Here is a 6,000-nt window from a genome sequence, read left to right on the forward strand (position 1 = left end):
GCTTTAATATTACAGGAAGAGCCTCTTCCAGGAATAGGCCCTGTATCATGCACACAGCTCAATGTAATGGCAGGGGGCCAGATCCTGCCTCCCTATTCCTGGCAGAGAGGAGCAAAGGCTTCTCCCGTTCTCTGCTGCTCTTTCCTTCCAAGAATCACTGAGGACACACACAGAGACCTGGACGACGGCTTGTCAATCACTTTCTGGAACCCAGAGTTTTTCAATCGAAATGTCGCTTTCTGGCAAATTGCAGCACAGTAAAGTAAAGTTAAAAAAAAAAAAAAAAGTAAAAGAACAGGAAATTATTATTACAAATACAGATTATCAGTAGTTGTGGTTAAGGTTCTTTTTTCTTTATAATTTTACATAAAATGCCAGTGAATCCTATAATGTTTACTATTATTTTTTTAAGATTTTTGTATATTTTTTGTTATTTGTTATTACTTTTATTATTTAAAGTATTTTTTTTTTACAATTATTTAAATTTTTTATTTATATACAGATTTTAGGCCAAGTTTATCTGCGCATATTACACACCACATACACGCTGCGAATTACGAACAATTTATGGAATCAAGTAAGGGTTAAAATTGCGTCCGAAATGGCTAAAAAATATGCAGAGAAAAGTTAAAAATAATAAAAAATACTCTGCATCAGTCCGAGGCTACATTTAGTTTTTTTTTCCCTTGTATTTGTTGGAAACATATAATATATTATATTTATTTGTAGGTTATATTGACGGGTCGCCTTCACTTACGTATTTTTGTGTCTGTATTATTCAGGGCACATTGGTTTTAACCGGGCTATTCACACTGCCCGTAGTTTTAGATCCACCATAGAAGTCTATGGAAGCGTCCGTGATTTTTACAGATCCGTCATTTTAGTAATGTCCGTAACATCTGCAAAAAATAAGGATCACCTTAATTTATCACTTTCCCATTTTTTGTGGATCTGCAGAAAATATGGGTTAGGCTAGGTTCACATCACCATTTTGCAATCCGTTCCACTGTATCCGTTTTGGAAAACGTACAAAAAAACGCGGTCAACCATGTTTTTGTGTATATTACAAAATGTAAAAAAAATGTAAGTCAATGGAAAACGGATCAAAACGTATGGCATATAACAGCATTCTTTTTTTTTTATGGAACGGATACACTAAACGGATAGCAAAATCGTGATGTGAACCTAGCCTTACTGATGAAGTACGGACACGTTTTTTGCAGATTGCGGACATAATATACAGTCCTGAAAAACTACTGAAGGTGTGAATGAGTTACGTTCACACAGATGCAAAAAAAAAAAAAAGTAACATAACAAAATGGGGAAAAAACAACATCATAAAAACAGCACAATGCAACATACAATAGAGTTGTGTATTGCTTTATTTGCTAATAACATTGAGCCCTAGTACAGTATGGGGCTTGGCAGTGAAGGGGTTACTGGCAGCACGTTACCGGCGGCGTTGCTGTTTTTGTACGCGGTGTGCAGGATGTGCGTCCCTCTCGTGTGCGTGTGTCTGTACTGTAACTATACAAACACTCTCTGCACTTCTGGGAAGCGGAGCTCTGAAAACACAGCTGCTGCCTCTTCAGGTGAAATGCAAACCATGTGTCCTAGGCTGCAGGGAGAGCAGCGGTGCTGGAGGCAGCCGCCCATCCTAAGCTCATATTTGGCATTTCATTGTAGAACAGTATAAAAAATACTTTTATAAAAAAAAAAAAAAAAACAACAACAGAGGAAACTATTCCCTGAACGAGGAGGAGTGAATAGGGCTCAGTGTTCTGGCAGCGTTGGGGCTCGCGGCCTCGAATAAACTTCATATTCGCAATAGGAAAAAATGTTAATGAGAAGTAGGAAAACATTGACATGGTGTGAACGCGCCGGGGGAGCTTCACATTCCTTGTTGAACACTGACGGAGTTCTCCTCCAAAACATTGCTCGCTGTCTGCTGCGTAGTTGAGATTTGGAGGACACTAAATTGGCGCATTTGCCACAGTCAACCTGACATGGCCGCACCAAGGATCGAGCCCTGTGAAAGATCTATAGACGAGTGCCGATCACTGATCGAGCCCTGTGAAGGATCTATAGACGTGTGCCAATAACTTGGTGAGCCTTGTGAAAGTTCTATAGGCGAGTGCCGATCACTGATCGAGCCCTGTGAAGGATCTATAGACGTGTGCCAATAACTTATTGAGCCTTGTGAAAGATCTATAGGCGAGTGCCGATCACTGATCGAGCCCTGTGAAGGATCTATAGACGTGTGCCAATAACTTATTGAGCCTTGTGAAAGATCTCTAGATGAGTGCCGATCACTGATCGAGCCCTGTGAAGGATCTATAGACGTGTGCCAATAACTTATTGAGCCTTGTGAAAGATCTATAGGCGAGTGCCGATCACTGATCGAGCCCTGTGAAGGATCTATAGACGTGTGCCAATAACTTGGTGAGCCTTGTGAAAGTTCTATAGGCGAGTGCCGATCACTGATCGAGCCCTGTGAAGGATCTATAGACGTGTGCCAATAACTTATTGAGCCTTGTGAAAGATCTATAGGCGAGTGCCGATCACTGATCGAGCCCTGTGAAGGATCTATAGACGTGTGCCAATAACTTATTGAGCCTTGTGAAAGATCTCTAGACGAGTGCCGATCACTGATCGAGCCCTGTGAAGGATCTATAGACGTGTGCCAATAACTTATTGAGCCTTGTGAAAGATCTATAGGCGAGTGCCGATCACTGATCGAGCCCTGTGAAGGATCTATAGACGTGTGCCAATAACTTGGTGAGCCTTGTGAAAGATCTATAGGCGAGTGCCGATCACTGATCGAGCCCTGTGAAGGATCTATAGATGTGTGCCAATAACTTATTGAGCCTTGTGAAAGATCTATAGGCGAGTGCCGATCACTGATCGAGCCCTGTGAAGGATCTATAGACGTGTGCCAATAACTTCTTGAGCCTTGTGAAAGATCTATAGACGAGTGCCGATCACTGATCGAGCCCTGTGAAGGATCTATAAACAGGTGGAGAACACTGATCAATCACTGTGAAGAATTTAAAAACCAGTACTGATCACTGATCGAGCCCTGTGAAGGGTCTATAAACGAGTGCCGATGCTGAACCCAAGCGTGCAGCATTTGATTGATGTGGCTGAAGTTGGATACAGCCCATAGGCTGCCTGGAAAACATGGATATGGCCTAAGGACTCCTTAGGGCTGCATCCAACTTGTTCAGCCGTTGATAATCAAATGCTCAAGGTTTGCTCATCTCTAATCTATAAGCCAGTGGCGATCACTGATTGATGCCTGTGAAGGATCTATATACAAGTGCTGATCACTGATCAAGTCCTCTGAAGGATCTATAGACGAGTACCGATCACTGATTGAGCTCTGTGAAGAATCTATAAATCAGTGTAGATCACTGATCGAAGCCTGTGAAGGATCTTTAAACGAGTACCAATTATGCTGCGTTTACACGTAACGATTATTGGCCCGATCGTACGATTAGCGATGTCGGATTTACGATTTTTTTTATAACGATCAGCGTTTAGATGGTACGATATATCGTACGAATATTCGCACTGAGATCGTTTTGCGATCGTTTAAGCCTATCTCACACATTGGTTAAATCGGCGAACGACTGTTCACACGGAACGATTTGCAAATTTTTTGCGTACGATGAACGACGAATTGATGACCTGATGAAAGATCAAAATGTACGATTTATCGTGCGTCGTTCGATCGTTCGCTGCGTTTACACGTATGATTATCGTTCGAATTCGACCGTTATCGTGCAAATTCGCACGATAATCGTTACGTGTAAATGCAGCATTACTGATGAGCTCTGGGAAGCATTGATAGACGAATATCAATAACTGATGGAGCCCTGTGAAGGATCTATAGATCAGTGCCGATTACTGATTGAGCCCTATAAAGGATCTATAAACCAGGGCAGATCACTAATCGAGCCCTGAGAAGGATCTATAGAGCAGAACAGATCACCGATAGGTTAGGGTTACACAGCGACTTTAGCCACATGGATCATGCTGACAAAGATCGCCATTGCAGCTAATGTAAGCAAATGGCGTGGCAACCTAATACGTTACTTGGCTACTTGCGTCCTTCAGGTTGTGATCGCATCCACATGTAGGTTACAACACGACCACATTCACTTACAATAGCTGTACTCCCGCAGTGCGACACAATGACCTCTGACCTGCGTCGCGGCCAATGTCGCCACGTAGCCTTAGCTTTATACCTAGAATAATCATTCGCAGTATTAGACCTTTCGGAGGCTGTACCGGCAGCCATATTGGTTTGTCATTTCGCCTTTCCCAGAAACAGCTAAAGAGAAGTTTTTTTGTCTTTATTTTCACAGAAAACGTCTTCCATCTCTAGGGGAACACCTGTGATTTTGGCTTTTAGCTGGAAGCTAAGCCCCGGACACATCGATGTTCGTAATTTCGGTATCATGTCTCTTTAAAGTTCCTCTTTCTTGTAACCCAGAAAGAAGACAGTCTTTTTTTCTCACTAACTGTGACACACCTCGGAAGGGGGACGTTCTGCTTAGTGTGAGACATGTTTTAGTCACAATTAGACAGAAAGTCCTCTGCAATTCCCCTAAATGGAGAGAATCTGGTGCTTTTACTATGAGTTTCAAATACCCCCCCCCCCTCCACATCCCACATTGGAGCATTGTTGTCGCTCATATTCACAGGGGAGTTGGGGGCCACAATCCCAATGTATTTATGCATCTAGCTCAGGAGCCCCTCTTACATGTCTATAGCTTCTATACATCATTAGATACCATAGTGTATGTAGTTGTGGGCGGTTATATAGACGACACATTTTTAGCTTTTTAGTTACAGCTCACACCAGTAAGGGCTCTATTACACGGGACGATTATTGTGTGAATTATCGTTATATCGTTCAAATTTAAACGATAATGGATGGTTTTGTGTAAATGCAGCAACAATTAAATGACCGATGAGAAATCATTGATCGCTCGTTTGGTGCTGACATTGTCAATTATTTGCTGTAATTACGCTTTCGTTCCTCAATCGTTCAGTGTAATAGTGCATTTACACGGAGCGATAATTCGAACGATTACCGATTTCGAAGTAACAATGTGTTTTTTTTATAACGATTAGCGTTTAGACGCAATGATATCTTGTTTAGAAAAATCCTTATTGCGATCATTTTAAGATCGCTTAAGCCTATCCCACACGTAGGGTAAATCTGTGAGAGACTGTTTACACAAAGCAATCTGCAAATTTTTAGCGAACGACCAACGATTTGAGAACGATAGAAAATCACAATGAACGATTTCTCGCTCGTCGCTTGATCGTTCGCTGTGTTTACACGAGCCGATGATTGCTTAAATGCGATCGTTATTGCAAAAATTTGAGCGATAATCGTTCCGTGTAAATGCAGCATAAGGCTATGTTCACATTACGTAAAAGACCGGCCGTTCCGTGACCCAACTTCAGCACTGTGTCTAACGGCCGGGGCTTACATTTGTATATGCATTAGGCTGGCACACCCTCTCCGTCCTTCCTCCCCACCCTCCTCATCATTAGGAATGCTCCAGGAACATTTACTGCTGTTTGAGCTTTGCACAGGTGTATTAACGATCCAGCCCATGTTCATTATACACACAGGTGGGGAATAGGAAGCAATCTGCCTGGAGCATTCCTAATGATGAGGAGGGTGGGGAGGAACGACGGCGAGGGTGTGCCAGCCTAATGCATATACAAATGTAAGCCCCGGCCGTTAGACACAGCGCTGCAGGATTAATAGTTGTTTTTAGGACAATAACTGCATCACCTGCCGAACGGACTCCAGGACAGATCTTGAGGTAAAAGCAGCTATAAGAAGGTACAAGTGGTTTGGGGGGTCAGATTGTGGGTACAGAGTTTCTTTAATAGCAGTTGCAGAAAACTGGCCTATATACGGCCAAGTAACGTATATTTTCGTAAAACCACGGCCGCTGTACAACGGCCGTGGTT

This window comes from Dendropsophus ebraccatus, chromosome 14, assembly GCF_027789765.1.
Source record: "Dendropsophus ebraccatus isolate aDenEbr1 chromosome 14, aDenEbr1.pat, whole genome shotgun sequence".
In the NCBI taxonomy this organism is placed as follows: Eukaryota; Metazoa; Chordata; class Amphibia; order Anura; family Hylidae; genus Dendropsophus; species Dendropsophus ebraccatus.